This window comes from Stomoxys calcitrans, chromosome 4 (assembly GCF_963082655.1).
Source record: "Stomoxys calcitrans chromosome 4, idStoCalc2.1, whole genome shotgun sequence".
Classification (NCBI taxonomy): domain Eukaryota; kingdom Metazoa; phylum Arthropoda; class Insecta; order Diptera; family Muscidae; genus Stomoxys; species Stomoxys calcitrans.
This window is the reverse complement of record NC_081555.1, coordinates 114,553,809-114,578,534: the sequence shown is the minus strand read 5'-3', so window position 1 is coordinate 114,578,534 and position 24,726 is coordinate 114,553,809. Positions and strand designations below refer to the sequence as shown.

Below are 24,726 nucleotides of genomic sequence, written 5' to 3'. Positions count from 1 at the left end.
GTATTTTTTTCTTTCGCTCTCTCTCTCTCTCTCTCTCTCTCTCTGTGAGTGTAAGGAGAAATTTTTATCAATAGCTGATACTGAGAGCAACGCATATTTTTTACGTGTCACAACATCTCTGGAATTTAACAATGTATGCTATGCCAACAAAATGAATAACTAACGGGGTCTGCCTCAAGTAGCAGAGTGTGTAAGTATGGATATGTGTTAGAGTGCACACATGACATTGTGTGTCTAATGCAATTCGTGTTGCTGGTGGGTGGTGGGTGGTGGTTGGTTAGGTTAGACTTGCAAGCTCTGTGGCATTCTGTGAGAATATTTCACAACCACTTGTAAGTGCCTAACAAGAACGCAAACACCGTTAAGACAGTGTTGTAACTTTTTCCTTTTTTTTTGCGAGCATAAGTGTGTTGTTTCCCTGTGCTGAAGAGGCTAACAGCTGTCTTTGTATGCGAGCGTCTAAGGCTATGTATGTCTGTATGTGCGTATGAGGTTATATTTTAATATTGCCCAGGTCTCATTGCAATTGTTTTGTTATTGTTGTTGTTATGCATTATGACGCGGCGACTGACGACTTTACTGTCATTGCACGTTTATAGCCTTCAAAATGCGGATGGGGAAAACATCAGCGCATCGACAACAAAACACAACACAACAAGCGTTCATGGTTTTGCGAGAATTACATGGAAAACTTTAATAACATTTTCACACTTTGGTATTTTATACTTGTCACCCACCACCAGCACCTCTAACACCACCATTACCGGCGCCATTGAAAAGTTCACTTTAAAAAAAGGCGCACACCATGTTTAAGTAGGGCTCCAGGGATAAACTTGTAAAATTTAATGGCCTGTAAAAAATCGCAGTACATATGATCAATCATGCTAACGAACGACCAAGGACACTACGTACAATCATATATAGGTGGTAGCAAACTCACCTATATCAAAGGGAAAGGGGTTTCAGGATGAAGGAAATTTATGAAAATGCATGCAAATGTTGCTTAAACTTTAAAGTAACATCGGGTTTTGAGAGAGAGCTACAAAAGTATTTTTTTTTTAATAGAACACAAATTGTTGTGTATATCAATGAAATTCTATATTACTATGAATGTACGTTCGATGCCATTATCAATGGCCACCACGAGAACGTTTTCAAGCATAAATCGACAGATACTGCTGCAATTTTGGGTTCGATATTCGTACGAAGTTTATCAAACGTCGCTGTCTTATTGATCACAGTCTATGGAGACCAAAGACTTGACGGAGCCCCACTGGAAATACTCGTAGTCTAACTAGACTGGATCATTTCGTGAGATAACACGATGTCCAATAAATTGATTGTGGCATTTGTGGTGTGGCTTGTGGCGCCCGCCGTCTTGTTGGAACCACATATCCTCCAAGTCCATATCATTGAATTGGGGCCAAAAATATTCTGTTAACAGTGAACGGTAGCGAATCCCATTCACAGTAACGTGTTGGTCTTGATCATCACAGAAGAAGTACGGCCCAATAACGCCGCTAGCCCATAAACCACACAAAACCGTAATTTTGTCGGGATACAATGATGACTCATGGATTACGTGTGGATAGCTGTCTGACCAATAACGTATTAATGCTAATCAAGGAAGCCATTCAGCCAGAAATGTGCCCTATGGCTGAAGTTCTTAGCGTTGAGGCAACTGACTTCAAATTTCGGTAGTAAATTTTAATAATTTTGACTCATTTTTGGCTCGTATATCTCTCCATAATGAAATGGCAAACTTTACTGAAGAGAAATATCAAAAGAGCAGCAAAAATATGGCGTCGTTTGCTGTCCTTATCGGTCTACCCTTGTAGCGTCCCTTTAGAGTAGATGTCCAAGCGCCTCGATCTTCTATGCTTCTTCCCCAAATTCTGGCCCCCTCTTTCGGATTGCCGCTCTCCAGTTGGTCCCTCCATCGGAGTTTTAGTTGTTGTTTTAGCCACATATTCATGTAGAGGTGGCGATCCTCGTCAAGCTCTTGTAGGTGAGCAAGCTCGTTCCGGTCCAAATAACCGATCGCCGGCAGGAACAGGGTGGCCAATGGTTATTTAAAGGCGACAATAACTCGCCATGTCATATCGAGCATCATAGGCACCCAGTATTCGTCCAAGCGCCGGTGCCGCCCGACCTCTCACTAAGACTCTCCGCTCGATACCGCTGATTGTCCGCGACCGCCGTTGCAACTACTCCGTATAGAGCATTCCACTATCCGCAACCTATAGACGCGTCCGGTAGCTCGCAGCTAAGCTTCTCGTGATAGCAACGAACACCACACAGATCGGACATCAATGTTCCGGAGTTTTGGTCTTCCCCTTTAGCGTTTTTTTATTTTATGGTCGCCTTCAAAAGATTTCTTTGCTGGACCTTTTACATCCATTCTGACATCATGACCTAGCCAACGCAACCGTTGTATATTGATGCGTTTAGCTATGCTATCGTCGTCATACAGCTCATGGTTCATTCGACGCCTATATTTTCCATTAACACAGACTTGTCCACATATTTTTGAGCGAAATAGAATCAAGCGAAAAGGCCGATCTGATCCATACAGGGGACGGATGTCGAAAAGCCTAACATAAGTCACTGTGTCAAATTTCATCGAAATCGAATAATAAATGAGCCTTTTATGGAGCCCAGACTTTCCATCGAGAGATCGGTCTATATGGCAGCTACCAAGTCTGGACCCATTTGGGCGAAATTACACAAATAAAAGCGAGCTAAGTTTGGCCGAGCGTGCTAAGTTTGGGAACCCACCACCAAGGATTCTGCTGAAAATTTATACAAAATAAGTTTAATTGGAGGGCATAATTTTATTCTACATACCAAACTTCACTCAAACCAGTAAAAATTAGTGCTTCTAGGAACCGAACGAGGATGATCGAGAGACCGGTTTATATGGGAGCTATATCAGGTTATACACCGATTTGGAGCGTACTTGGAACAGTTGTTGAAAGTCATAACAAAACATTACATGCTTAATTTCAACCAAATCGGACAAAAATTGCGGCTTGTAGGGACTCAATAAGTCAAATCGGGAGATTGGTATATATGGGACCTTTATCAGATTATAGACCGATTTTGACCGTACTAGGCACATTAGTTGGAAGTCGTAACAGAACACCGCAAAAGTTTTTATTTTTATTTTCAATAAAAACTTTGAGGTATATTTACCTATTTCACAGTAACAAAAGCATTTTGGCAATTTTTCGATTTTGAAGAATTGTGAGGTGCGACCCCTTTAAATAAAATCTTGACTACGTCCCTGTACTCAACTGTATTCAATGCTGTCAATGCACTCAAAAAAATTCCAAAGTTTAAATTTCGACCAAATGCATGCTTGGCGGTTTTTTCTTAGCCACACAATTTGAACTTTATTTTACAACCCATATAGTGGATGTACGTGTTGCCATGTGTGTGTGTGTTGTTCCAATTTCAGAGTACAGTAAGGCATAAAGGACTCGACAATCATTCCGCCAGTAAGGAAATCTTTTAAAGAAAGAGCACGTAGAAGAAACTGGAAAATTTTTGTCAATTTCTTGAACCTAAGTGTGGAAGTCTAAACGGAAAATTTTCCCGAAGTCAGAGTAAAATCGATAGAACAGTTAATAAAGGGTGATTTTTTAACTATTATCTTTTTGGCAACACTGGTTTGAACAGCTCACGCACGTTTTGTGTTTTGTGTCACTATCAATCATCATCAGTTTGGTCTATAATTTAACCATAAATCGTCTTACAAACGAACAATGCTTGCAAATTATTAAATTTTATTATCAAAATGCGTGCTCTGTTAAGAAAGTTCATTCATTCAATATTGTGTTCAGCGACTAAGCTCATTTTTGGCTCAATGGGTAAGTAAATAAGCGGAATTGTTGATTTTTGAGTCAAGATCGGCCAGAAGCATTGCAAGAGCTACCAATGCATCCAGAAATAGTCATAGTTTGGTGCGGTTTATGGGCTGGTGGCATCATTGGACCGTACTTCTTCAAAGGTTATGCGAATCGTAACGTAACTGTGAATGGAGAGCACTACCGTGAGTTGATATCCAATTTTTGTTTTTGCCCAAAATGCAATAGCTAGACATGTGGTTTCAACAAGACGGTGCCACATGCCAAACAGCACGCGTAAGAATGGATTTATTGAGAGACGGGTTCGGCGAACATTTTATTTCAAGTTCGGTACCGACCAATTGGCCGCCTGGATCGTGCGATTTAACGACTTTAGACTATTTTTTTAAGGGGCTATGGTAAAGCTCACGTCTATACAGACAAGCCAGCTCCAATTCAAGAATAGGAAGACAACATTGAAGCGGATGGATCATTTGAGGCGCAGTCACGGTCAACATTTTGATGACATTATCTTCAAACATTAAATTATATGGACCGTACCATCGTTTCAAATAAAGATTTCATGCATTTTTTGAAATTTAAAATCACCGTTTATAAGCGGTTTATCTGCTTATGGAGAATAGGTTAGGTTGAATTATATTGCCCAAAAAGCGGTTATCAAAACCATTATTCTATGACTTTTTGCCCAAGAAACGCTCGGTCTAAAATAAAAATGAGCTCCCGATTCTTGGAAACAAATCTTTGCTATCGCCTTAAGGTAGTTGAGTTATGAATAACTATCAACTCCAAGACAAATCTGCTGAAGCCAAAACTCATTAATTGAGCCCCAAGAGCATTCGATATAAAATGGTACGAGTTAGGAGTAGGTCTTTGCAAATTTGTGCTATAAAGTACTATTCGTGAACGAATATGCTTACATCGAAAGACCGGTTTATATAGGAGCTGGAGATACACCATCATAACACTTGAAAATTGAAAATTTGCCCATGAACATTCCAGTAAGGAACAGGGGCAAACTTCGCATAGATCTATGGGTGCTATCCAACCCAATTTTATGCTCAATGGTAAGGAATCTTCTTTTTATAGCCAAGTCCGAACAACATACCGTAGAGCGACACCTCTTTGGGGAGAAGTTTTTACATGGCAAAGTTCCTCGCCAGCATTAGTAGGGGATAACCGCCGCTGAAAAATGTTCTGATGTTCATGGCAGGATTCGAATCCAGGCGTTGAGCGTCATAGGCGAACATGCTAACCTCTGCACTACGGTGGCCTCCCCATCATAACCCTTACTATTATCAAGATTTTTGCTACCACAGTGGTAGTTTTATAACATTTAATCAGTTTTATTTGGTAACTTACTTGTCAATTTAATAATGAAGTTGGCACAAAGTTTTTTCAGATACATTTACACACTCTTACTCATGACCCGTAAAATACAATAGTTCAAAACTATATGATGTCCCCAGTTATTACATATGAAGGGATTAAGTTCACAAATCCTTTAAATCTTTTCCTTTCAATCAAAGTTCAAATGTCCTCTCAAGGCATTCAACAAATATGTCGAAGTCATATAAATCCTTGTTGTGTTGTTCTTCCGCATATGCGGGTTATTCATACACATTTTCCCATACTTCAGCACTATGTTGTCTTATTGTATTATGTGGTTTAAGAAATACTCATTGTATCATCATTACATGTCTCTTTTTTGTAATATTGATGTTTGCTGTACTTTATCTGCACATCTCGATAGACAAATTTATTCGTATGATGGTTAAACACTCAAAGAAATATTGTAGTCAATATTAGCCAACTATGCAAGACCGCAGACCCGCAGGCTCATATAGAAATGTTGGTATTTAAAATTCACGCCACTTTATGAACAGACCTTTTAAGCAAATTTCCTCTTTTGCCATCCAGAAGAAAAACGTAAGTTGAGAACTGTATGAGGTTAGGCAGTTGGATTCACTTCGACAATTTTAACCTTTTGTTAGCAAGGATAAATTTTTTCCGAACTTTATGATCTGGTGGTAAAATGTACACCCTTTTTATACCCACCACCATAGGATAGGGGCATACTAATCTATTCATTCCGTTTCTAATACCTCGGAATATTTATCTCGGATAACATAAAGTACATACATATATTCTTGATCGTATCGACATCCTGAGTCGACCTATCCATGTCAGTCCGTCTGTCGAAATCGCGATAGCGGCCGAACGCGTAAAGCTAGCCGCTTGAAATTTTGCACAGATACTTGTAGGTCATTTGGCTGAATGGTCATTTGGCTGAATGCACGCGGTGGTCTGTTATGACATTCAACAACTGTGCCAAGTACGATTCAAATCGGTCCATAACCGGATATATCTCCCATATAAACCGATCTCCCGATTTAACTTCTTCAGCCCCTGGAAGCCGCAATTTTTGTCCGAATTGGCTGAAATTTTGCATGTAGTGTTCTGTTATGACTTCCAACAACTGTGCCGAGTAGAGTCTAAATCTGTCTATAACCTGATATATCTTATATTGGGTTGCCCAAAAAGTAATTGCGGATTTTTCATATAGTCGGCGTTGACAAATTTTTTCACAGCTTGTGACTCTGTAATCGCATTCTTTCTTCTGTCAGTTATCAGCTGTTACTTTTAGCTTGCTTTAGAAAAAAAACGTAAAAAAGGTATATTTGATTAAAGTTCATTCTAAGTTTTATTAAAAATGCATTTACTTTCTTTTAAAAAATCCGCAATTACTTTTTGGGCAACCCAATATATAAAATTCAATTTGTATTTGTTTGTTTGTCGGTTTGTTTGTTTGTTCCGTATAGACTCAAAAACGGCTGAACCGATTACTTTGAAATTTTCACAGATTGTGTAGGTTCGTCTGGAAGGAAACATAGCCTTATAATTTTTCGATATCGGGAGGGGGGCGGACCCTCCCCCTTACCCTAAAAGTTCTACCCAAAAATAAAAGTGGACCGATGGGGATTCAAATGAAAGGTATTCAAGGGTAGAGTATGAATGTCATAATTAAAGTTGGATCCAAGTACCTGGGTAGCCGCCCCAGCGCCAAAAACCCCCTAAAATAGGTTTATTTGACGATCATAACAATATGGGACTCAAATAAAAGGTATTAGGGAGTAGATTGCGAATATGGTCAGGAAGTAGGAATGGGCTTTATAATTTATTGATAACGAAAGGGGGCGGACCCTCCACCGTTACTCCAAAAACACCACCAAATAAAATGAAAAGTATGCGGGAGTAGATAACGAATCTGGTATACAAATTCATGTCGAAGTATAAGGGGTCACACCACCCCCACAAAAACGTCCAAAATGGACACATTAGCCAATCACGGATATATGGGACTTGGTTTGTTTTTTCCGTATAGAATGAAAAACGGCAGAACCGATTTTCTCGAAATTTTCGCATATTGTGTAGGTTTGTTTGTGTATTAAAGTTTAAGTCTAAGTATCCATCGGGCCGCCCCAACTCCAAAACTCCCCCAACAGACATATTGGACGTTCATTTCAATATGGGGCGGGAGTAGATTTCGAATCTGACGTACAAAATCAGATCAAAGTATAAGGGGTCACGCCACCCCTCAAAAACGCCATTAGACCCATTATGACTATATGATACTTGGCTGAACAGATTTTCTTAAAATTTTCATAGATTGTGTACGTTTTTCTGGAAGGAAGCTTAGGCTATATAATTTTAAGATATCGATTGGAGGCGGACCCTCCCCCTTACCCACAAAAACGTCACCCATATCTGAAAGTGGTCCGATGGGCACAATAGAAAACGAATATGGTATTGAAATTTGGGTCCAAGTAATTTGTGTTCTAGTCTAGGTGGCGCTCTTCTCCTAAAGATACGCCTAATGGGTTATTTGACCCATTATGACAATATGGAACTCAAATGAAAGGTATTTGAGAGTAGAAAACGAATTTGATATCCAATTTTGGAGCCAAGTGTTTTGGGGTACTCCCTAAAGCACCCCTTAAACTAAACTTCATTTCCGTTGGGAATAAAGAACGAATTTGATATTTAATTTCAGTGCAAACGGTTCATATTTACCGGCCATGGCAATATGGGGCTCAAATTAAAGATAATTGGAAGTGCAGCACGAATTTGATATCCATATTTGAGTCGAAATGTCTAAGGTGCCATACCTCCCCTAATGAGAACATAACCCTAGGGCACAACATTACCACCAGGAACCGTCCCGCAGTGCCATGCATGGCATTGTACATCGCTAATGTCGCCAACATTAAGAGGTGATAAACGCCGCAATGTTCTCGCCAGGATTCGAACGCGTTCAGCGTCATATGCTACAATGGCACGAATTCGATATCCGCATTCAGGGCGAAGTGTCCCACCCTAAAAAGATATTTGAGAGTTATAATCATTGGTGGAATCATTGGACCGTATTTTTTCAAAGATGCTGTTGGACGCAACGTTACGGTGAATGAACACATTTCGAACCGAACACTGATTTTGGTAATAAAATTCAATGATTTGCAAGCGTTGCTCGTTAGTAAGTCTATTCATGATGAAATGTCAAAGCATACTGAGCATCTTTCTCTTTGACACCATGTCTGAAATCCCACGTGATCTGTCAAATACTAATGCATGAAAATCCTAACCTCAAAAAAATCACCCTTTAGAAGGAGCGGGCCCTATTCGGCTAGTCTCCCATATAAACCGATCTCCCGATTTAATTTTTTGAGCACTTACAAGCCGCAATTCTTGTCCGATTTTGCTGAAATTTTGCAAATTGTGTTCTGTTATAACTTTCAACAACTGCGCTAAGTACGGTTTAAATCGGTCAAGAACCTGATATAGCTCTCGTGTTAACGGTCTCCCGATCATCCGTGTTCGGTTCCTAGATGCTTTAATTTTTGCTGGTTTGACAGAAGTTTGAATCGTAGAATGAAATTATGCCCTTGAACCAAATTTATTTTGCATAAATTTTTAACAGAATCATGGTGGTGGGATCCCATGATTCGTCCCGACCGAACTTAGCACGTTTTTACTTGTTTATAATAAAAAAAAGTTTAAAAATAATGCTGTTATTGACACATTGTCATACTAGTTGATTAGATTTTGGTTTTAGCGGTATAGGATAGGGAAATGCTTTAGGCATCTAACGATTACGTCCATCGTCATGTGCCGGATTCCGTCGAATCGGCGATATACATTGAGGTATAGATTTCACCTATGAACTACTTTCGCATTATTTCGGGGTTGACCCCCTTAATTTGGTGATTAACCATATCCTCCACATCTGTCTGCGTCTAGACCTTCATTTAGTCACCAACACCGTTGCGACTACGTCCACCTTTTTCCTACGCAGTATCTGTTCAGCGTAAGTTCTGCGAGCTTCTTCTTCGCTATGTTGTTTGCAAGTTGCTAATCAGCGTCTCTGTGTCTTCGACTGCTTCCGCTTCGAACACGCAGGTGTTAGATTTGCAGTTACCCCTTTCATGTAGGTACTTCCTAAAATACCCATGGCCAGATAACAACTGGGTATATAGGGTATATATATGGGTTTATAGATAGAAGTTTACGTCCCCGTACCTCTTGTATATGTGGGTGTGTCCTCCTTCCCTGCATCTTGTTTAACCATCTCTGTTGCCATCTGTTGATGGTCTCTTCTTCTATACCTAGTGCGAGGTTAGTATGATCCACGCCCTCGTATTTGGCTCTAAAGATCCTGTGTCGCTCCATTGCAAGTAAATCAATTGGGGCCATTCCTGTGATTACGAGAAGAACTTCTCCTGATAGCATTCGTTAGGTTGATGTGATTCGTAGCCCTGCTGTTCTTTGCGCCAATAATATTCTCTTTGCTCTTGCCCACCGCCGTCTCTAGAGTCAGCGCTCATATTTCGTAGCCATGCAGTAAGATACTTTTAATGGTCCCCATTAAAATCTTTCTCTTGCTTGGAAGAGGTCTGCCTATATTTACCATTAGCCTGCTTAGCCGTGAGGTCGTCGTTGAGTACCCGATTTGCTTCGAGTTTTAATTGGCAATCACATCTCATCCCTAGGTATGTGAAAGACGTCTTTTTGTGGGGATGATAATGATATCGACATGCATCTCTATCTCAAGAGGTATGTGTCATCAGCAGCAGCAGCAGCTCTGTTTTGTGCATGATCAGTTGTAGTCCATGTGAGTCCAGCCAGCTCTTTGTGCGGATCATACTATGGCGGAGTTTGCGTTGGTCCTCTTCCATGTTTTTCGCATTTTTCACTGCTGCGATGTCTGCATAACCCACTAGGCAGGTGTCGTCAGGTATGTCTATATTTAAAATCTCGTGGTACATTGCATTCCAAACGTTCGACTCCAACATGGATTCCTGGGCGGCTCCAGAGGTCACTTGCATCCTTTCTATGCCTTGGAACGTGTCGAAGATTAGTACAGGATCTTGCAGGTAGTTCTTCAATATTTCCACCAAGTACTTCCAAGGTACATGGAAGATCGTCTTTACGACTTGAATCACATCTGCCCACCTCAGGTTAGTAAAGGCATTCTTGATGTCTAGGGTCGCTGTGCGTCGTCGGCTTTTTGGCATATACAAACAACTTGACGTAGCCCCAAAGAGAATAGGCTCTAGACTATTTTCTTTGGGGCTGCCACAGCATTAGTTATTCAATTGTAACGTATGCTGTATGACACCGTCCTGATGAAACCACATGTCGTCCAGGACCATATCATCTAATTCAGGCCAAAAACAAGTAAAAAGTCATTAAGTTCGCCTTGGCCAAACAACCTAGATTTTTGCGACGGTCAAGAATATATATTTATAGGGTCGGAAATGGATGTTTCGATGAGTTGCAAGTGGAATGAGAAAATGAATATACCTCCATCCTTCGGTGGTGGGTATAATAATCAGTGAGCATGGTGTACTTTACCATGATGAAAATGTTGAGTTAAGTGAATGCATTAACAGTTCGATGTTTAATGAAAAACTACGTTCACAAACTAAATTAAAATTTCTCAAGTCCCTATTGGAGATCCCTTTGTTCTCCCATATTACTTAATTACTTAAATTAGCTATGACAGAACATTCATAAGCTGAATTTAGGCAGAATCGCGTTCAAGCGGCTCGATCTTCCGCGCTCCATCTAAAATCTCTGACAATAACTTTCGAAATGCATTCCACCACTTGATCGTTTCATCAGGCTTTTAAACCTCCCGGTTTGCGTGTACCACCCTGACCGCGTTCAAACGACTTCATTGCTTGGGCTTCTTCACCCATTCGGACAACATGACCTAGCCAACGAAGCCGTTGCATTTTGATACGTTTAACTATGCTATCGTTGCTATACAGCTCGTGGCTCATACTTCGCCTATATTCTTCATTAACGCATGTATTTTACGAAGCATCTTTCTCTCAAACACTCCAAGTACTGCCTAATCTGCTTTCGCAAGTACCTATGCTTCGGAGCCATACAACAGCACGGTTGGTATCAGTGCCTTTTATAGTGTAATTTTCGTCTGTCAAGAGGTGGCTTTGGTCCTCAGCTGCTTGCTCAATTCAAAATAGCATATGTTAGCTAATATTATACTTCGTTTTTTTTCAAAACGGGTTTCATTGGTTTCGATTATGGCGGTGCCTAGGTAGATAAAGTTGCTGCTTATCCCATCTAAACTGATGGCAATTTTAAACCGATTTGGCTGAAATTTTGTACGTCGACTTCCGTTATGACTTCCCGATATAGCTTCAATATAAAATGATCTCGCAATTTAACTTTGTGAGCGAGTTCGTTCCGGTCCAAAGGACCGATCGCCGCAAGAACAGGATGGCCATTAGTTATTTACTACTACTGACTAAATTTCCCATGAATGTTCCACTAAGGAGCAGGGGATATTCTCTTATAGAATGGATTGATTAATTGCAGTTCGATTAAAGTTTAAGGTCAATGACAAGGGGACTCCTTTTTATGCCGAGTCCGAACGACGTGCCGCATAGCGACACCAATTGGTAGAAAAGTTTTAACATGAGCATTAGTAAGGGGATAAACACCGCTGAAGATTTTTGTGATGTTTACGCCGGGATTTGAACACAGGCGGGCATGCTAACCTCTGCACCATGGCGGCTTCCACCATTAGTTATTTAAAGACGCCAATAACTCACATTGCCACATCAAAAATCATAGGCACTCAGTATTTGTGCAGGAGCCGCTGCCGCCCGACCTGTGTGACTCTCCGCTCGATACCGCTGATTGTCCGCGACTGCCGTTGTTACGTGACGTGGGGTATTTTATTATACCCTCCACCATAGGAGGGGGGGTATACTAATTTCGTCAATCTGTTTGTAACTACTCGAAATATTCGTCTGAGACCCCATAAAGTATATATATTCTTGATCGTCGAGACATTTTATGTCGATCTAGCCATGTCCGTCCGTCCGTCCGTCTGTCTGTTTGTCGAAAGCACGCTAACTTCCGAAGTAGTAAAGCTAGCCACTTGAAATTTTGCACAAATACTTTTTATTAGTGTAGGTCGGTTGGTATTGCAAATGGGCCATATCGATCCATGTTTTGATATAGCTGCCATATAAACCGATCTTGGGTCTTGACTTCTTGAGCCTCTAGAGGGCGCAATTCTCATTCGATTTGACTGAAATTGTGCACATAGTGTTTTAGTATCACTTCCAACAACTGTGCTAAGTATGGTTCAAATCAGTCCATAACCTGTTATAGCTGTCATATAAACCGATCTTAGGTCTTGACTTCTTGAGCCTCTGGAGAGCGCAATTCTTACTTGATTGGTATGAAATTTTGCACACCGTGTTTTGTTATGATATCCAACAACTGTGCTAAGTATGATTCAATTCGGTTCATAACCTGATATAGCTGCCATATAAACCGATCTTAGGTCTTGACTTCTTGAGCCTCTAGAGAGCGCAATTCTTACTTGATTGGTATGAAATTTTGCACACCGTGTTTTGTTATGATATCCAACAACTGTGCTAAGTATGATTCAATTCGGTTCATAACCTGATATAGCTGCCATATAAACCGATCTGGGATCTTGACCTCTTGAGCCTTTGGATGTCGCAAATATTATCCGATTTGCCTGAAATTTTATACAACGGATCCTCTCATGACTATCAATATACGTGTTTATTATGGTCTGAATCAGTCGATAGCCCGATACAGCTCCCATATAAATCGATCTCTCTATATTACTTCTTGAGCCCCCAAATTGGGCTCAAATGGCTGACATTTTACACAGGTCAGTGTTTCGAACCGAACACTGATTTTGGTAATAAAATTCAATGATTTGCAAGCGTTGCTCGTTAGTAAGTCTATTCATGATGAAATGTCAAAGCATACTGAGCATCTTTCTCTTTGACACCATGTCTGAAATCCCACGTGATCTGTCAAATACTAATGCATGAAAATCCTAACCTCAAAAAAATCACCCTTTACCTTTCATTTGAACCACATATTGGCATGGTCGAAAAAATTTTTCCCTTTATGGGTGTTTTGGGAAAGGGGTGATGCCCTAAATACATGGTCCTACATTTGGATATCAAATTCGTATTCTACTCCCAAATACCTTTATTTGAACCCCATATTGCGATGGTCACTAAAAAATTGCTGTTTGTGGGGAAAGGGGTAGACCCCCAGAAAATTGGTCCCGAAAATGGGTATCAATGGTATTCAATACCTTTCATTAAAGCTCCATATTGACATGGTCGGTAAATATGCCCGATTTAGGGGTGTTTTGGGGATTGGGGTGCTCTATTCTCATATATCTATATATCATTTATTTCAACCCCATATTGCCAATGCCCTCAAAATTGGATATCAAATTCGTTTGCTAATCTCATTTAAACTCCTTACTGCAAAAGTCAGCAAATATGTCCGGTTTGGGGTATTGGCCCTAAAAACTATGAATATTTAGTTCCACTCTCTTTAAGACCCAAATTGTCTTGGTGAGCAAATACGTCCTACTTGGGGGTTGTTATGATGGTGGGACGTCCGCTAGACAGTTGGCCCCTAATGTTGATATCAGATACTTGGTCTACTCCCACATACCTTTAATTTGAGCCCCATATTTCCATAGTCGGCAAACATGACCGGCTTAGGGGGTGTTTTGGGGGATGGGCCACTTAGTGAGTTGGCCTTGAAAATATATATCGGATTCGTGTTCCACTTTAAAAACCCTCTCATTTGAGCCTCATATTCCAATAGTCAGAAAATACTTACTATTTGGGTGTTTTTGTGGTGGTGGCGTGGCCCCATAGACACTTTTCCCGAATATTGATATCAAATTCGTGCTTTACTCCCAAAGACCTTTCGTTTGAGCCCCATATTGCTATGGTCGTAAATTTGTATCCTTTGGGGGATATTTTTGGTGAGAGGCGGCCCATCAAACACTTGGTCCCATATTTGGATATCAGATTGGTCCGTGGTCAGACCATGGTCAGAAAATAAGTCCAGTTTAGGGGGTGTTTTGGGGAAGGGGTGGACTCCCAGAAACGTGGTCCCACATTTGGATATCAGATTTGTATTCTACTCGCAAATACCTTTCATTCGAGTCCCATATTGCCATGGTCGGTAAATATGTCCGATTTAGGGGTGTTTTTTATCAGATACGTTTCCTTATCCTAAATACCTTTCATTTGAGTTCCATATTGTCGTGATTGGTCTAAATATATGTTTGGTAGGTTTTAGGGTGGGGCAGCCCCCCTAGATACCCCATCCGTAATTTGGATACCAAATTTTCATTTTTAGGGTACTACAATATATGAGAGCACACAAAATTTCGCTTAAATCGCACCACCCATCTCCGAAATCTGGCGTTTCTGAAAATTATGGTAAGGGGGAGGGTCCGCCCCGCCTTCAGATATCAAAAAATGTAGGACCCTATTTTCACCACGGGGTCATTATGCACCATCTGTGAAAATTTCAAGAAAATCGGTTCAGCCGTTTCTGAGTCTATAAGGAACACACAAATATACAAACAAACAAACCTACAAACAAACACAAATTGATTTTTATATTTGAGATTTATTAAGAGAAAATTTTGAAAAATTTTATTCTAAGGGAAAATGTCATTAAAATGTTGTCTTAGAGTAGAATTTCAGTGAGGAATTTAATGGAAACGTTGTCTTTTGGGAAAAAGTCATTGACTTTTTGTCTTCAGAAAAAAATTCACATAAATTTATTCTATAGCGAACATTTCATAAAGATTTTGTCTTTAGAGAAAATTTCATAGAAATTTTGTCTTTAGAGAAAATTTCATAGAAATTTTGTCTTTAGAGAAAATTTCATAGAAATTTTGTCTTTAGAGAAAATTTCATAGAAATTTTGTCTTTAGAGAAAATTTCATAGAAATTTTGTCTTTATAGAAAATTTCATAGAAATTTTGTCTTTAGAGAAAATTTCATAGAAATTTTGTCTTTAGAGAAAATTTCATAGAAATGTTGTCTTTAGAGAAAATTTTGTCTTTAGATAAAATTTCATAGAAATTTTGTTTTCTAAAAACAAGACAAAATTTCATAGAAATTTTGTCTTTAGAGAAAATTTCATAGAAATTTTGTCTTTAGAGAAAATTTCATAGAAATTTTGTCTTTAGAGAAAATTTCATAGAAATTTTGTCTTTAGAGAAATTTTCATAGAAATTTTGTCTTTAGAGAAAATTTCATAGAAATTTTGTCTTTAGAGAAAATTTCATAGAAATTTTGTCTTTAGAGAAAATTTCATAGAAATTTTGTCTTTAGAGAAAATTTCATAGAAATTTTGTCTTTAGAGAAAATTTCATAGAAATTTTGTCTTTAGAGAAAATTTCATAGAAATTTTGTCTTTAGAGAAAATTTCATAGAAATTTTGTCTTTAGAGAAAATTTCATAGAAATTTTGTCTTTAGAGAAAATTTCATAGAAATTTTGTCTTTAGAGAAAATTTCATAGAAATTTTGTCTTTAGAGAAAATTTCATAGAAATTTTGTCTTTAGAGAAAATTTCATAGAAATTTAGTCTTTAGAGAAAATTTTGTCTTTAGATAAAATTTCATAGAAATTTTGTCTTTATAGAAAATTTCATAGAAATTTTGTCTTTAGAGAAAATTTTATAGAAATTTTGTCTTTAGAGAAAATTTCATAGAAATTTTGTCTTTAGAGAAAATTTCATAGAAATGTTGTCTTTAGAGAAAATTTTGTCTTTAGATAAAATTTCATAGAAATTTTGTCTTTATAGAAAATTTCATAGAAATTTTGTCTTTAGAGAAAATTTCATAGAAATTTTGTCTTTAGAGAAAATTTCATAGAAATTTTTTCTTTAGAGAAAATTTCATAGAAATTTTGTCTTTAGAGAAAATTTCATAGAAATTTTGTCTTTAGAGAAAATTTCATAGAAATTTTGTCTTTAGAGAAAATTTCATAGAAATTTTGTCTTAGAGAAAATTTCATAGAAATTTTGTCTTTAGAGAAAATTTCATAGAAATTTTGTCTTTAGAGAAAATTTCATAGAAATTTTGTCTTTAGAGAAAATTTCATAGAAATTTTGTCTTTAGAGAAAATTTCATAGAAATTTTGTCTTTAGAGAAAATTTCATAGAAATTTTGTCTTTAGAGAAAATTTTATAGAAATTTTGTCTTTAGAGAAAATTTCATAGAAATTTTGTCTTTAGAGAAAATTTCATAGAAATTTTGTCTTTAGAGAAAATTTCATAGAAAATTAGTCTTTAGAGAAAAATTTGTCTTTAGATAAAATTTCATAGAAATTTTGTCTTTAGAGAAAATTTCATAGAAATTTTGTCTTTAGAGAAAATTTCATAGAAATGTTGTCTTTAGAGAAAATTTTGTCTTTAGATAAAATTTCATAGAAATTTTGTCTTTATAGAAAATTTCATAGAAATTTTGTCTTTAGAGAAAATTTCATAGAAATTTTGTCCTTAGGGAAAATTTCATAGAAATTTTGTCTTTAGAGAAAATTTCATAGAAATTTTGTCTTTAGGGAAAATTTCATAGAAATTTTGTCTTTAGGGAAAATTTCATAGAAATTTTGTCTTTAGGGAAAATTTCATAGAAATTTTGTCTTTAGGGAAAATTTCATAGAAATTTTGTCTTTAGGGAAAATTTCATAGAAATTTTGTCTTTAGGGAAAATTTCATAGAAATTTTGTCTTTAGGGAAAATTTCATAGAAATTTTGTCTTTAGAGAAAATTTCATAGAAATTTTGTCTTTAGAGAAAATTTCATAGAAATTTTGTCTTTAGAGAAAATTTCATAAAAATTTTGTCTTTAGAGAAAATTTCATAGAAATTTTGTCTTTAGAGAAAATTTCATAGAAATTTTGTCTTTAGAGAAAATTTCATAGAAATTTTGTCTTTAGAGAAAATTTCATAGAAATTTTGTCTTTAGAGAAAATTTCATAGAAATTTTGTCTTTAGAGAAAATTTCATAGAAATTTTGTCTTTAGAGAAAATTTCATAGAAATTTTGTCTTTAGAGAAAATTTCATAGAAATTTTGTCTTTAGAGAAAATTTCATAGAAATTTTGTCTTTAGAGAAAATTTCATAGAAATTTTGTCTTTAGAGAAAATTTCATAGAAATTTTGTCTTTAGAGAAAATTTCATAGAAATTTTGTCTTTAGAGAAAATTTCATAGAAATTTTGTCTTTAGAGAAAATTTCATAGAAATTTTGTCTTTAGAGAAAATTTCATAGAAATGTTGTCTTTAGAGAAAATTTTGTCTTTAGATAAAATTTCATAGAAATTTTGTCTTTAGAGAAAATTTCATAAAAATTTTGTCTTTAGAGAAAATTTCATAGAAATTTTGTCTTTAGAGAAAATTTCATAGAAATTTTGTCTTAAGAGAAAATTTCATAGAAATTTTGTCTTTAGAGAAAATTTCATAGAAATTTTGTTTTTAGAGAAAATTTCATAGAAATTTTGTCCTTAGGGAAAATTTCATAGAAATTTTGTCTTTAGGGAAAATTTCATAGAAATTTTGTCTTTAGGGAAAATTTCATAGAAATTTTGTCTTTAGAGAAAATTTCATAGAAATTTTGTCTTTAGAGAAAATTTCATAGAAATTTTGTCTTTAGAGAAAATTTCATAGAAATTTTGTCTTTAGAGAAAATTTCATAGAAATTTTGTCTTTAGAGAAAATTTCATAGAAATTTTGTCTTTAGAGAAAATTTCATAAAAATTTTGTCTTTAGAGAAAATTTCATAGAAATTTTGTCTTTAGAGAAAATTTCATAGAAATTTTGTCTTTAGAGAAAATTTCATAGAAATTTTGTCTTTAGAGAAAATTTCATAGAAATTTTGTCTTTAGAGAAAATTTCATAGAAATTTTGTTTTTAGAGAAAATTTCATAGAAATTTTGTCTTTAGAGAAAATTTCATAGAAATTTTGTCTTTAGAGAAAATTTCATAGAAATTTTGTCTTTAGAGAAAATTTCATAGAAATTTTGTCTTTAGAGAAAATTTCATAGAAATTTTGTCTTTAGAGAAAATTTCATAGAAATTTTGTCTTTAGAGAAAATTTCATAGAAATTTTGTCTTTAGAGAAAATTTCATAGAAATTTTGTCTTTAGAGAAAATTTCATAGAAATTTTGTCTTTAGAGAAAATTTCATAGAAATTTTGTCTTTAGAGAAAATTTCATAGAAATTTTGTCTTTAGAGAAAATTTCATACAAATTTTGTCTTTAGAGAAAATTTCATACAAATTTTGTCTTTAGAGAAAATTTCATACAAATTTTGTCTTTAGAGAAAATTTCATACAAATTTTGTCTTTAGAGAAAATTTCATAGAAATTTTGTCTTTAGAGAAAATTTCATAGAAATTTTGTCTTTAGAGAAAATTTCATAGAAATTTTGTCTTTAGAGAAAATTTCATAGAAATTTTGTCTTTAGAGAGAACTTCTGTCTTTAGAGGAATTGATTTAACAAACTTTGATTTGAATTGCCACTTACCAATTGTCATCTTGGTCGCTGATAGCAATTGTTTGAACTCTTTATAGCCAACAAATCACTTTTTCAAATTCTTATTTAACGAAAGCGGTTTTACGATTATTTAACGATTAACGAAATAAATGCAAAGATCTGCACAATTTAAACCCGAGTTAGCTCTTTACATATATGCCCTTTCAATTTTTATTTATTTCTTTTTCGATCTATATACACTTTTTTCATACTCCCTCTCGCTGTGCTCTCTCTTCTCCTTTACACACCTCTTGTAAAACTTCACTCTTTTACGCACACACGTTAATCAAAGTTATGTTATTCTCTTTTTACAAGTTAAAACAAAACGTAAATAAACGAAATCACGAATTTGCCGCGACACTTCTTCTAAGGATTTTGGCATTTTGCAAATCTGGTATTCAACGGCGATAAATGAACGAATCTAATAGCACACTTGTTGAATAGATACACATTTTACATTACAATAATTGATTAATAACATGATCTTTGGAAAATCCCAATCAAAAAGCCGAAAAAACACACGCGAACCACAAACCGACCGACCGCGGCAAAAGAAATGTCAAGACTAAGCAAAAGTCAATGACTCCACTAATTTGTAACCAAAGGCTTTTGCGGCGAAATTTAATGTTGTTGCTTCATGAGAGGGGGATCTCAAATACTTTGTCAGGAAAAGTAACTGCAAAGAGGATAGAAATAACAGGGGAATTAAATTTCTCTCAAAATTTGACAGCAAACGTCTATAGGTGCCATTAATTACTTTATTTTTCTTCAAAGCAAACAGCTCTGCCGAAAAAATATAAAAAATTAATTTCACAGCAAAAATAACAGAAGTAAATGAAAAAAAAGATAAACATATTGGAAGGCTAAGACTGCAAAAACCATAGTTTCCACCACGGAAAAGGAAATAATGGATATTTAGAATATGCAAAGGAGGCAAAATCCATGACATGAGAGCAGAATTCTGCTGTGGCATGTTCTTAGATAACACCCATTTATCTATATTCACAAGCGCCACCGACCTGTCTAGGTGCAAACTTCATATTCTTTATCTAATGTATATAATTTAACTAAGGTAAATATTCTGCAGCTTTAAAATTATATATATTATAAATTTATCATATTTTTTTATGAAAGTGACGTAAATAATGAATGCATTATACACCTATATAGTATGTGCAACAAATTCAACTGAACTATTTAAAAAATATTATATCAAATTAAGCAAAAATATTTTAAAATTTTTCAGTACAGCATAATTTTAGGAGCGTGAAATTAGCTGAATTCTATTTTTATAGATTTTTTTATTGAAACGAAAATTTCACAGTAATGTTATTTACCTTAAGATAAAATTTTGTCTTTAGAGAAAATTTCAAAAAAATTTGTTTTAAGAGAAAATTTCATAGAAATTTTGTCTTTAGAGAAAATTTAATAGAAATTTTGTCTTTAGAGAAAATTTCATAGAAATTTTGTCTTTAGAGAAAATTTCATAGAAATTTTGTCTTTAGAGAAAATTTCATAGAAATTTTGTCTTTAGAGAAAATTTCATAGAAATTTTGTCTTTAGAGAAAATTTCATAGAAATTTTGTCTTTAGAGAAAATTTCATAGAAATTTTGTCTTTAGAGAAAATTTCATAGAAATTTTGTCTTTAGAGAAAATTTCATAGAAATTTTGTCTTTAGAGAAAATTTCATAGAAATTTTGTCTTTAGAGAAAATTTCATAGAAATTTTGTCTTTAGAGAAAATTTCATAGAAATTTTTGTCTTTAGAGAAAATTTCATAGAAATTTTGTCTTTAGAGAAAATTTCATAGAAATTTTGTCTTTAGAGAAAATTTCATAGAAATTTTGTCTTTAGAGAAAATTTCATAGAAATTTTGTCTTTAGAGAAAATTTCATAGAAATTTTGTCTTTAGAGAAAATTTCATAGAAATTTTGTCTTTAGAGAAAATTTCATAGAAATTTTGTCTTTAGAGAAAATTTCATAGAAATTTTGTCTTTAGAGAAAATTTCATAGAAATTTTGTCTTTAGAGAAAATTTCATAGAAATTTTGTCTTTAGAGAAAATTTCATAGAAATTTTGTCTTTAGAGAAAATTTCATAGAAATTTTGTCTTTAGAGAAAATTTCATAGAAATTTTGTCTTTAGAGAAAATTTCATAGAAATTTTGTCTTTAGAGAAAATTTCATAGAAATTTTGTCTTTAGAGAAAATTTCGTAGAAATTTCGTCTTTAGAGAAAATTTCATAGAAATTTTGTCTTTACAGAAAATTTTGTCTTTAGAGAAAATTTCATAGAAATTTTGTCTTTAGAGAAAATTTCATAGAAATTTTGTCTTTAGAGAAAATTTCATAGAAATTTTGTCTTTAGAGAAAATTTCATAGAAATTTTGTCTTTAGAGAAAATTTCATAGAAATTTTGTCTTTAGAGAAAATTTCATAGAAATTTTGTCATTAGAGAAAATTTCATAGAAACTTTGTCTTTAGAGAAAATTTCATAGAAATTTTGTCTTTAGAGAAAATTTCATAGAAATTTTGTCTTTAGAGAAAATTTCATAGAAATTTTGTCTTTAGAGAAAATTTCATAGAAATTTTGTCTTTAGAGAAAATTGCATAGAAATTTTGTCTTTAGAGAAAATTTCATAGAAATTTTGTCTTTAGAGAAAATTTCATAGAAATTTTGTCTTTAGAGAAAATTTCATAGAAATTTTGTCTTTAGAGAAAATTTCATAGAAATTTTGTCTTTAGAGAAAACAGCACTCTGACTTGGAGTAATCATATCGACTCTGTCGTTGGTCAGGGATATTCAAAATTGCGTGCTCTCTGGGCCACTCATTCGGTTACTCCGCTGCGGGTTAGGTCTCTCTTGGCAAAGACTTATCTTGTTCCTGGCATTCTCTACGGCTGTGAGTTGTTTGCTAATTGCGACTCGGTAAGTAGACGTAAGCTAAACACCTTTTTTAATAGCGTTACTCGTTATGTATTTGGCTTGAGACGGCGCGATTCCATCTCTGAATACTGTTTATCTCTGTATGGCGTCTCCTTACAGCAATTGTTGTTCCTAAGATCGCTTACTTTCCTGCATAAATTGATCTACACGCTGGCACCACAATATCTGTATGGATTTATTGATTTCGCCAGATCTACTAGAGGTAAAAAAATTATTCCCAAAATGGATCGGAGGCTTGTTTCTGAATGGCATATGTTCATATTCGCCGTACGTCTGTGGAATTCTCTTCCTAACGATCTGCAATTACTCAGTAACTCGGCAACATTTAAAACCAGACTTTGGAAACATTTTACTGCATTAAGTTGATGAATGTTAAGACTCATTTATATATTTAATACTATTCTTCTATACTTACCTTAATTTCTTTTTTTTTCGGATCAACTAAGTCTACTAATTCCTCTTTAATTGATAAATTCACTTTTGTTTTTTTTTTCTTTTAAATTCAAATCTACAAAGCCACAATTGTTAGTTTTTTCCGTAAGTTATTCATTCAAAATCTGTGATGTATTGTATAGCTATAGATTCTTAGTTTTAAGTGTTTACTATGTACAATTCTTGGAGATATTACCCGCACTTTAATTATAAGAATTTTGTCTTTAGAGAAAATTCTATAGAAATGTTGTCTTTAAATAAAATTTCATAGATTTAACAAACTTTGATCTATTGAATTGCCCCTTACCAATTGTAATCTTGTTCGCTGATAGCAATTGTTTTGAACTCTTTATTTCCAAAACGATTATTTGCGATTATTTAACGAAATATATCGAAAGAATATGAACAATGTTTTTGTTAGTTTTTCTTTTATCATTTTTCGTTCCATAAATACCTTTTTTATACTCCCCCTCGCTATGCTCCTCTTCTTTATACACGTTTTGATATTCTATATCTGCACTCTTTTACGTCCACACGATAATCATGGTTATGTTATTCTCTTTATAAAAGTTAAAACAAAACGTAAATAAACGAAAACATGAATTCGCCGCGACACTTCCATTAAAGAATTTGGCATTTTGCAAATCTCGTATTATACAGCGATAAATTAACGAATGTACTAGCACACTTGTTGAATAAAAACACAATTTATATCACAATAATTTACTAATAACATGAAATTTGGAAAATCCAATCAAAAAGCCGAAAAAAACACACGCGAACCACAAGCCGACCGACCGCGGCGAAAGAAATGTCAGACTAGGCAAAAGTCAATGACTCCACTAGCCATTTAAGGCGAAATGTATGTTGTTAGTTCGAGAGAGGGGGGATCTCAAATTCTTTGTCAAGAAAAGTAAATGCTCTGCAGCTCTATAATGAAATATAGTATATATACCATATTTTTATGAATTTGAAGTAAATAATGAATTATGTATGCATTAAACACCTGAATGTGCAACAAATAAAACAAAATTAAAACAATATAGCCATATGGATGTATCAATCATAACTACGTTTCAATTGAAAAATGAAGCATGCTTTTAGGCGCATAGAAAATACTTTATTCTATATTCTAAATTAAACCTAAAGCCAGGTGCTGAAACTACCTTATATGTTATTGCGATAATACATTATAGTCATAAGTTTTCTTTATTATGTTTCTAATTCTACTTCAATGTTTAAAAAAAAGACTCAATATATATAAACTTCAAACTTCTAAATTAAACAGATAAAGAATTTGAGATTCGCAAATAAGCTGTTTGGTGGCACTTCTGAGTATAGATAATTGAGAGTTATCTAAGAGCATGCCGCAAGAAGAGTTTTTTGTTCGGCAGAGCTGCTTGCTTTGAACAAAAATAAAATAATTAACGACATCTATAATCTTGACATTTGCTGCTATCGCAGGCTTAATAACAGAGCACGTCGTAAAAGTTTATTGGAATATGTATTACACAGGGCTCAAGGAATACAATTAGAATATCAGCGCGGCAAAATGTTGAAAGCTTTTCTGCCAACAGGTCGATAGCGTTAATAAAGCCGTCAAGATGAAAAAGATATTCTTAAAAACCCATGTCCAAAACTGAAACGCTGGTATACAGTGAGAGCAGACACGTCGGAGGACATATTGAGGCTCTTGAAGAAGCCCCATTTTCCACAGTATACGACGGGACTCACGGAGACACCGGAAACTTGGAATAATGATGTTGATCGAAGGCTTATCATTACAGAAATTATGGAGAAAGAAAGCTTGAGGATCTTCAAACCATTTAAGTAACCCGGACCAGATGGAACATTTTCGGCGTTACTACAGAAGGAGGCCTACTATCTAGCGCCTCATCTCGCCAATATTTTACAGCGTGCCTATGACTTGCAAATACTCCGAAAGACTGGCAGCAGGCAAGGATGGTGTTTATACACAAGCCCGGCAAGGCAAGTTATGCGACACCAAAGGCCTACAGACCCATAAGCCTTACGTCGTTCTACCCAAAACCATGGAACGTATTTTGGACACCATGATAAAGAGTAGGACATCCAGCAAACTGCTCAAATACAAACAGCATGCCTATGTCAAGGGAAAGTCGGTGAAGACTGCCCTGCACGAGGTTGTGCATAAAATAGAAGAATCCTTCGATGCCAAAACGTACACCCTGGTGGTATGCATTGACATCGAAGGGGCTTTTAACAATGTGCGGACCGACACAATGATACAATCCTTAGATTAGTACCGGGTGGACCCGGTACTTAGAGACTGGAAAAACCATATGCTAAGAAACAGGTGGATAAATTGTGTTTCCCATGGGATAAATAAAGGGTGATTTTTTTGAGGTTAGGATTTTCATGCATTAGTATTTGACAGATCACGTGGGATTTCAGACATGGTGTCAAAGAGAAAGATGCTCAGTATGCTTTGACATTTCATCATGAATAGACTTACTAACGAGCAACGCTTGCAAATCATTGAATTTTATTACCAAAATCAGTGT

At 35.2% G+C, this 24,726-nt stretch overlaps 1 protein-coding gene across 1 annotated transcript in view; it reads right to left on the bottom strand.

Moving 5' to 3' along the window:
• The window catches only part of LOC106081977 (uncharacterized), a 433,937-nt gene extending 414,646 nt beyond the window's left edge, over nt 1–19,291 (bottom strand). The window contains exon 1 of the mRNA XM_059367022.1: nt 18,799–19,291. The gene's annotated coding sequence lies outside the window, so the exon portion shown is untranslated. The remainder of the gene's footprint in view (nt 1–18,798) is intronic.
• Nucleotides 19,292–24,726: the final 5,435 nt, after the last annotated feature.